The sequence below is a fragment of the Choloepus didactylus genome, chromosome 2, assembly GCF_015220235.1.
Source record: "Choloepus didactylus isolate mChoDid1 chromosome 2, mChoDid1.pri, whole genome shotgun sequence".
NCBI lineage: Eukaryota > Metazoa > Chordata > Mammalia > Pilosa > Megalonychidae > Choloepus > Choloepus didactylus.
In genome coordinates this window covers 103433542-103443598 of record NC_051308.1, presented here as the reverse complement: position 1 = coordinate 103443598, position 10057 = coordinate 103433542, and the positions used below count along the sequence as shown (strand labels likewise).

The following is a 10057-nucleotide window of genomic DNA, read 5'->3' as shown; positions in this document are numbered from 1 at the left end:
ATGGTTAAAAGTGGAAGGCTGGGATCATGTGGGACACCAGAACAAAAGACGAACAATAAAGACTGGGACTGTGTAACTCAGGGAAACCTAGGATTCTCAATGATTGTAATAAAAGATACAAATATGTTTTTACATGTGATAGAACAAATGAATGTCAACATTGCAAGGTGTTAAAAATAGGGTGGGATTGGGCGGAAAATACAATCAATGCAATCTAGAGGGTAGCATTAACAGAAACACTGTATTATGCTTCCTTTAATGTAACAAAAGCAATATACCAAAGCTATATGCATATGGGTGGTGTGGGGAGTAGGGGATATGGGACTCCTGGCATTGGTGATGTTATCTGACTCTTTATTCTACTTTAGGTTAATGCTATCTTTCCTTTTGTCACCTTCTAGCTATCAAGTTTTTTTGTTTGTTTTTCTCTCTTTCTCTTGCCTTTTTCTTTTGTCTCTCTGCCTTCTTTGACTCTTCCTCCGTCTTTATGGAAGAAATGTCCTTATATAGAGAGTGGTGATGGTGCTCAATACATAAATACTTGACTATACGGGGAACCAACGATTGTTTACTTAGGACGGAATGTATAGTGTTTGAACAAAACCATTTTAAAAGAAATGGGTTGATGAAGGAAACTTGAGGGCACTATATTGAGTGAAATAAGACAGACACATAAAGGCAAATATTGCAGGGTCTCACTGATATGAACTAATTATAATATGTAAACTCATAGACATGAAATATAAGTTACCAGGATATAGAATGAGACTAAAGAATGGGGAGCAGTTGCTTATTATGAGCAGAATGTTCAACTAGGGTGAACTTAAATATTTGGTAATGGACAGGAGTGATTGTAGCATGTAATGAGAATAACTAACAGTGCTAAAAGATGTGTGAAGGTGGTGGAAAGGGTAAGCTCAGAGTCACGCATGTCACCAGAAGGAGAGTTGGAGTTTAAAAGATGGGAATGTATAAAACAGTGAATCTTGTGGTGGACAATATCCGTGATTAACTACGCAAATATTAGAAATCTCTCTCACAAACTAGAACAAATGTATGTCACTATAACTGGAGGTTAATAATAGAGAGGCATGCAGGGAAAAAATATATACCTATTGCAAACTATATACTACAGTTAGTAGTATTTTAACATCCTTTCATCAACAGTAACAAATGTGCTGTACCAAAACTATGAATCAGTAATGGAGGGGGGCGTGCTTAGGGGTATGGGGGGATTTTTTTGTCTTTGTTTCTTTTCTGGAGTAGTGAAAATGTTCTAAAAATTGAAAAAAATACAATTATGTTGATGGATGCACAGCTGTATGGTGGTGCTGTAGGCAATTGATTGTACACTTTGGATCTTTGGATAGTTGTATGGCATCTGAACAATCTCAATAAAAAAAAAAAAAAAGGAGAGGCTAGGCCTCCCTGTAACTGTGCCTAACAGCCTCCTCCCAAATTCCTCTTTGTTGCTCAGATGTGGCCTTCTCTATCTAGCTAAGCCAACTTGGCAGGTAAAATCACTTCCCTCTCCTCTATGTGGGATCTGACACCCAGGGGAGTAAATCTCCCTGGCAACATGGATATGACTCCTGGGGAGGAATCTAGACCCAGCATCGTGGGATGGAGAACATCTTCTTGACAAAAAGGGGGATGTGAAAGGAAATGAAATAAGCTTCAGTGGCGGAGAGATTCCAAAAGGAGCCAAGAGGTCATTCTGGTGGGCACTCTTAGGCACAATATAGACAATCTTTTTAGGTTCTAATGAATTAGAATAGCTAGCAGTAAATACCTAAAAAAAAAAAAAAAAAAAAAAAGAACATTTCTTTTCTGGGGTACGCAACAGTTCCAAACCAGCACACCTAACTTCATCCTATTTTCCTATTCTCTTCTCCTGCTTGTCTGATTTCATCACTGATTTGGTTAGAAAAAATCTTATTGTGGGTACTCAATTTATTTTGTTTGATTTATTTTATTTTGTGTGTTACATGCTATTGGAGAGTATACCGCTGAAAGGAATCTCAAAAAAATACTTTTCTCCTTTATTCATTTAAATTATTTCTGAAAGATTATTATATATTCATTAGTCTTAAAGAAAAGAAATTTTACATCATTTAAATATAAAATAAAAAAATCAATATGCAGGCCCTTCAAGAGAAGAATGTTAACAATGCTGTTTCATTTATGAAATGTCTATATGTTCTTGCCACTGTGTCAGGTATTTTATGGTGTTATCTCACTTAATCCTCACAACAATTTAAGAACCTGAGTGTGCTGGTTTGTATATATTATGTCCCCCAGAAAAAGCCACATTCTTTAATGCGGTCTTGTGGGGGCAGATGTATTAGTGTTGATTAGGTTGGAACCTTTGGATTAGGTTGTTTCCATGGAGATGTGACCCACCCAATTGTAGGTGGTAACTCTAATTAGATAATTTCCATGGAGGTGTGCCCCACCTATTCAGCATGGGCCTTAATTAGTTTACTAGAGCCTTATATAAGAGCTCAGACAGAAGGAGCTTGCTGTAGCTGAGATAGACATTTAGAAGATGACCATTGAATAAAGCTGACATTTTGGAGAATGCCATTTTGAAATGCAACCTGGGAGCAAGCAGATGCCAGCCACGTGCCTTCCCAGCTAACAGAGGTTTTCCAGATGTCTGTGGCCTTTCTCCAGTGAAAGCATCCTATTGTTGATGCCTTACACTGGACACTTAATGGCCATAAGACTAACTTTGTAACCAAATAAACCCCCTTCATAAAAGCCAATCCATTTCTGATATTTTGCAAAACAGTGTCATTAGCAAATTGAGACACTGAGATTCTGAAAGGTCAAATGTATTTCCCAAGTTCACCCTTTAGTAAATGACAGAGAATGCAGTTTTGTATGCCAAACTTTCACTAGTCACTAAAGATCCTCCTTCCTTACCTTTATGGGTCCTCCCACATTCAGCCTCCCCTGCTTGACAGCTCTCCCCCTTCCCAAAAGGACAACAAGGCTTTTTGTCTATCAAGCTCTTTCCAAATCAGAAAGTGCCTATTTGTGATCTTCAAGGAAAAGGAATTATTGAAACAACCAGCTCCATGAATTTATTTTTCGACTCTATTACTTTCTCTCCATTTGGTCTGTTGATTTCTTTTCTTGGTTTTGGATGACACAGCAAACTACTGAGTTAGAATTGGTGGTGGGTGTGGTATGTCAGACAGGGAGGCGGAGAATTTGATGCTTACCATAATTTGACACTACTGCCTTAGCATTAAAAGACTCAGGCCAATTATAACAAATTAGGGGATCCTGGGTGGAAGGTTTTTCCTTAAGTCAGAGGAGTCTGGTATCCACCTGCTCTAGTGTGCGTGGCACGTAGTAAGGGTTCAATACATTGTTTTCGATCGAAAGAATGAATAAATAGGCACTGAGAAGCTGGAGTGTAAAGGGAAAAAAATTTTTTTTCATAGTGGTAGATTTCAGTCTCAACTGCTCCTTGATTTCAATGCGCCTCTCCTGCCTCTAATACAGAAAAAATATATTGCTTTCCATTCACTGTGAAGCATAAGATTCGTAGTTGCAGATACACAAGATAAAACACATTGCCGATCAATTACACGCTTTTCTCTACGAATGAGAGACATTCTACACGTTGGTTCTGGCACTCCTGAGCAGAATAAGTGAGAAAAACATGTTTGTCAGAAGTGGGATTCGAACCCACGCCTCCAGGGGAGACTGCGACCTGAACGCAGCGCCTTAGACCGCTCGGCCATCCTGACACCTAACAGCTTTCTTTTCTTAATATCTTTTAAGATAATAAGATATGGCTGTTTCGTGACGTCAGGTTATACTAATCTTGTGTTTATCATTTCAAATAAAATTCGAACTTTCCTTGGATCCCGTCACAAAGCAGGCGAAACAAAAATGTCTCTAACAGCATTCTCCTATGTTCTATTTCCTCACCACCCTAAAACAAAAAGCTAACATTTTCCCTGGAGCCTTTTCGAACGCTCCTGAGGCGAGCCATATAAGGAAGGATAGATCCCTTATCAGTCACTTTCCTTCAGACCCTTCATCCCAAATTGCCGTCACTTAATCCGGCATCCTCTGGATCCAGTGCCAGAGCGGGCCTAGCGGCGACTCTGGAAGCACCAGGGCCGTCAGGAACCGGGGAGAGGCAAGAGGCGGAGGAAAATCTCTGGGACAAAAGAGGCCCGAACTTCCCAGCTAAGCTCCTCCCAGTCCCGTGCCCGCCGTTCTGGTCCCGGCACCGGGAGGCTTCTGAGGCCCTGTACCGCGTTGTTTGTCCATGGGGCCACAAAATGTTCTACACCGAGAGGAATAACGATGAATGCGTTTTCACCGAGAGAAGGTTCTGTGTGCCTCTAGGTCATAAATAGAAATTATTTCTAAGGAATAGCTGCGAAGTTGCGACTTCAATTTCTCTCATATAAGCAATATCAGAAGACCAATTTTTGAAGCGTTGGTGGTATAGTGGTGAGCATAGCTGCCTTCCAAGCAGTTGACCCGGGTTCGATTCCCGGCCAACGCAAAATCTTTTCTTCCTTTTTCCTTTACTCTCAAACTTTTGAAATCTCGCTCATAGAACGATTGTGTTGAGGAATCCTTGGGGTTCTGGGTTCTGGGATCCCTTGTCTGAAACAACCTCGAGAAGGCACCTCTTGTCGTGGCGTGGTCCCTAACGGTAGCCACGAGCCACAAGTAGCTGTTGAGCTGTCGAAATGTGGTGAGTGCGACTCAGAAGGTACATTTTCAATTTTCTTTAATTTTAATTAATTTAAATTGAAAAGTTTAAAACGGATACTTATATCAGCTATTGGAAAACGTTTTTTAAGTACCTTTCGAACACCTTGTGACTCTACATTTTCAACTGAAAATTTTACGAAATGTAAACACAAATCAAGTATTTTTGATGAAAATTTAACGTCCAGATTGAAATGTGCTGTAAGTGTAAAATACAAACCAAATTTTGAAGACTAGGTACAAAAAATATAATTCATAATATTTATATTGATTCCATGTTGAAATTATATTTTGGATATATTCGGTTAAATTAAATTTGTTACTAAAATTGATTTCACTTGTTTCTTCCCACCTTTTTAATATGGTTCCTAGAAATTAAAAAATTACATCTGGGGATTGCTGTGGTTCTATTGTAATACGCTGGTTTAGATAGCGAAGGTACAATTTTTGCCATCAATCAACTTTTCAGAATGGTTTTTCTGGGGCAGCTTAGAAATATCCTCCCAAACCTCTATTGTAGAAGGTTGTTGCCGCCGTCCTCGTTAGTATAGTGGTGAGTATCCCCGCCTGTCACGCGGGAGACCGGGGTTCGATTCCCCGACGGGGAGGAGCGCATCATGATCAGCGCAGGTTTTTTTCTCCCCCTCGGTCTACTTAGTCTTACCATCTAAAAAATTGTTATCGAAAAACTAAGTTTACTGCAAGAGTTTTTCCTCTCACATTCAATGTTTCTAAGTAATGGGCAAGTGGACAAGTGGGTGTAGTTATTTTAACTGGTTCTATATTAAAGTTGTTGGTTTCCACCTGATCCATTATTGAATGGGCCTGACATTGTTTTCTCCCCATCCTTCCTTACACCTTCCAGCTGCCCACAGGAAGAGAATACCAGTGTCCCAGCTCTGTCTTAGGCCCTGGACTCTGGATTCTCACTTTTCCTTCTTGCTACCTTCTGCCCCATTTCCTAGACGCTCCTGCTTCGTTTTCTCCCTTGTATGTTGCTCTTCAACAGTGCACATTTTCATGGCCTTCAGATTGTAAATATGTAACCAAATAAACTCCCTTTGTAAAACCCAATCCATTTCTGGTATTTTGCATAACAGCAGCATTAGCCAACCGGAACAGATCGTTTTTTACTTCTTTTTACTGTAGTCTTAGAGTGATTTTTATATCCCGTTTTGATTTTTGGCATTATCCCTAATTCTTTTTGGAATTATATTGAAGTATGACATGAGGTAAATCTATAACTCCGTCCCTCCCACTCCCCCACACACCCATAGTTGTAGTTCAATTTTTTGAATAATTCTTTCCTCAATCACTGGTTTCAAATGACATAATTTTTGGATACTCAAATTGTCGTAAGTCACAGGCGCAGTTGAAAGTGAAAGGATGGAAAAAAATATACCATGCAAATAGTAATCAAAAGAGAGCTGGGTAGCTGTATTACCATCAGATAAAATAGACTTTAAGTAAAAAACAGTCACAAGGGACAAAGACAGTCATTATATACTGATAAGGGGGCTGATTCAATAAAAAGATACAATTGTAAATATATGTGCACCCAACAGCAGAGTCCCAAAATATATGAGGTAAATACTGATAGCGTGGAAGGGAGAAATTGATGGTTCTACATTAATAGTAGACTGTTCTAGTTTGCTAATTCTGCCATTTTACAAAACACCGGAAATGAATTGGCTTTTACAAAGGTGGTTTATTTGGTTACACAGTTACAGTCTTAAGGCCATAAAGTGTCCAAAGTAACGCATCAACAACTGGGTACCTTCACTTGAGGAAGGCCAATGGCATCCGGAAAAGCTCTGTTCGCTGGGAAGTCATGTGGCTGGTGTCTGCTCTGGAGTTCTGGTTTCAAAATGGCTTTCTCCCATGACCTTTCTCTCTAGGCGTCTGCTTGCTCCTGGGTTGGGTTCTCTAAATTGTCTCTGTAAGCTGAAGCTCCTCCAAAAGGTCACTCTCAGTTGCTCTCAAAAATGTTACTCTTAGCTGCTCTGCCTCTGGGCCTGTGTGGCTCTTTTTAAAGTACTCCAGTGATCCAATAAAGACCCACCCTGAATGGGTGGGGCAACATCTCCATGGAAATAATCCAATGAAAGGTCTCACCCACAGGTGATTGAGTCAGATCTCCATGGAAACACTGAACCAATAGATTTCAACCTAATCAACACTAATAAGCCTGCCCCCACAATATTGCATCAAAGGTAATGGCATTTTGGGGGACATAGTACATTCAAACCAGAACATAGATTTTAATACACCACTCTCGATAATGGATAGAACATCCAAACAGAAGATCAATAAGGAAATAGAAAACTTGTGCAATACTCTAAATCAACTAGACTATGTATTTTATATATATGTTTATATAAACACTTCACCCAACAAGAACGTAATACATATTCTTCTTGAGTGCACAGGATAGACCATATGTTAGGTCCCAAAGCAAGATGCAATAAATTAAAAAATATTGAAAGCATGCAGTGTATCTGACTAACATGGAATGAAGCTAGAAATCAATAACAGAGGGAGAAATGGAAACTTCATAAATAGGTGGAATTAAAGAACATACTCTTAAACGAACAATTGGTTAAAGAGGAAATCACAAGAGAAATTAGGAAATATCTTAAGGTGAGTGAGAATGAAACTGCAAAATACCAAAACTTGGATGCAGCAAAGGCAGTGCTGAGAGGGCAGTTTACTGCTCTAAATGATTACATTAAAAAGAAGAATGATTTCAAACCAGAGACCTAAACTCAAAACTGGAAGAATTAGAAACGGAAGAGCAAACTAAACCCAAAGTAGACAGAAAGAAGCAGGCAGAAGGAAGATTGGAATGGAGATGAATGAAATAGAGAATAAAAAAACAATAGAGAACCAAAAACTGGTTCTTTTAAGAGATCAATAAGATTGACAAACTTCTGGCTAGACTGATGAAGAAAAACAGAGAGGACATGTTCTAGTTTGCTAATGCTGCCAGAATGCAAAACACCAGAGATGGATTGGCTTTTATAAAAGGGGGTTTATTTGGTTATACAATTACAGTCTTAAGGCCATAAAGCGTCCAAGGTAAGTCATCAACAATTGGGTACCTTCACTGGAGGATGGCCAATGGTGTCCGGAAAACCTCTGTTAGCTGGGAAGGCACGTGGCCAGCGTCTGCTCCAAGGTTCTCGTTTCAAAATGGCTTTCTCCTAGGACATTCCTCTCTAGGCTGCAGTTGGGGGTATTTGTCCTCTCTTAGCTTCTCTGGAGCAAGTCTGCTTTCAATGGCTGTCTTCAAAATGTCTCTCATCTGCAGCTCTTGTGCTTTCTTCAAAGTATCCCTCTTGGCTGTAGGTCCTCTTCAAAACGTCCCTCACAGCTGCACTGAGTTGCCTCTGCCCGTCAGCTCATTTATATGGCTCCACTGATCAAGGCCTACCCTGAATGGGTGGGGCCACACCTCCATGGAAATTGTCTCATCAGAGTTATCACCTACAGTTGGGTGGGGCGCAGTTCCATTGAATCACTCAAAGAATTACAATCTAATCAATACTGAAAGGTCTGCCCACACAAGATTACATCAAAGATAATGGCGTTTGGGGGAACATAATACATTCAAACTGGCACAGGACACAATTGACTAAAATCAGAAATGAAAAGGGGCATTTTACTTGGATTTGCATATTTATGAACTTTATGCAACTGGTATCATGCGGTGTATTCTTTTGCAACTAACATTTTTTCACTGAATATTTTTTATGAGTGCCATCCATGTTGAAACACATTGCCAGGAATGAGCTTCCTACGCCCCCGTTTGACATGGAAACTGCATCAAATTCCTCCAATTACTTTCCTGGAGGAATTTTTTTTCCTAACATGCTGTTTATGATGCTGAATCCTGTGTTATCTAGTGTTGAACTAACAGCAATTGTATTAAAATTTTTTCTAGCCTTTAACATGTTGTCTAAGGGTTTTATACATCTATTATCAACTAAATCATAAAAATAACTAATTGGAATTACATTTATAATTAGGTTGAACCCAACCACTCAGGCTGGATGAGGAAACATAGTGTGATGTTAAGTGTGTGGGCTCTGTTGTCACGTTTCCTGTGTTTGACTCTTGACTCTCTTTGTCTCAATTTCCTCATCTGTAAAAGGGGATATATTAGTCAGGGTTCTCTAGGGAAACAGAACCAACAGGAAATATTTGTAAATATGAGATTTTATAACAGTGCCTCACGCAACTGTGGGGATGCCTGAGTCCAAATTCTGTAGGGCAGGATGCCTGAGTCTAAATTCCATAGGGTAGGCTGCAAGCTGGCAATTCTGATGAAAGTCTCCGATAAACTTCCCAGGAGAAGCTGGCTGGCTGGAGAAGAAATGAAAGTTCTCTTTTCTCTGTTAAAAGTCTTCAATTGATTGGATTAAATCCACCTGATTAGATTCTCTCATTGCAGAAGGCATTCCCTTAGTTGATTGTAGGTGTATTCAGCCACAGATGCAATCTAATGACTGATAATTTAATAAACCAGCCTTCTGGTTTATTAACCAGTCACAAAATCTCCTTACACTAATGGTTAAGCCAGTGCTTGCTTGACCAGACAACTGGGCACTATCACCTGGCCAAGTTGACACATGAACCTAACCGTCACAAGGGATAATGAGATAATTACGTTTCTTAAATGAGTCAGAATGGTGCCCTCAGTAAGACCTGTTACTGTCCGTTTGCTCTTTTCATTATTTCTTGACTCTCTTAGTACCAAGATTCCATGGAGGCTGCAGTTCCCACAAGTAACCAAAAGCATGGTGACTCTAGGAGAGTACTTGGTGTTAGCAGGTAGCCACAGCCTTAGGGGACCATATTATCACTGGGCACTTGCTAATTAGACCAGAATCCAGACTGCTGGGAGACTTACTGGGATGGGTTCCTATATCCAGGAACTGCCGCCAGCTGGCTTAAATTAGGCATATAGGTTGGGAGGCATTGAGGGCCCACCATGGAAGTGGACACCTTGAGTTCCCTATGGCCAGTAGAGGTATGGGGGCTGGTTTTCTGGGTTCTCAAGGGAGAGCCAAAAGCGCAGCCAAGAAGATGATTCTTTTTGGAGGGAATTAACTAGTATGGCATTGACCTATCAGAATAGCCATTGACTATTCACTTCCCTCATTGTAACAGGATTAACTGCATTCCACAAGTTTCTAGTTTTTTTTTTTTTTTTTTAACAGATTAATTTAATAGAGAGTACTGTTTAACACACATGCTAAACATTGATGGTTGGTGCACTTATGAAACCTTGAACATTCCACAATTC

General features: G+C 39.9%; 3 non-coding genes across 3 annotated transcripts; 2 read left to right on the top strand and 1 right to left on the bottom strand.

The window, feature by feature from the left end:
- Positions 1-3681: 3681 nt before the first annotated feature.
- On the bottom strand, positions 3682-3764 carry TRNAL-CAG. Its single transcript has one exon. It is a non-coding gene; the product is annotated as a tRNA-Leu (tRNA).
- Positions 3765-4465: 701 nt separating this feature from the next.
- On the top strand, positions 4466-4537 carry TRNAG-UCC. Its single transcript has one exon. It is a non-coding gene; the product is annotated as a tRNA-Gly (tRNA).
- A 748-nt stretch (positions 4538-5285) lies between these two features.
- Positions 5286-5357, top strand: TRNAD-GUC. Its single transcript has one exon. It is a non-coding gene; the product is annotated as a tRNA-Asp (tRNA).
- The last annotated feature ends 4700 nt before the right edge of the window (positions 5358-10057 follow it).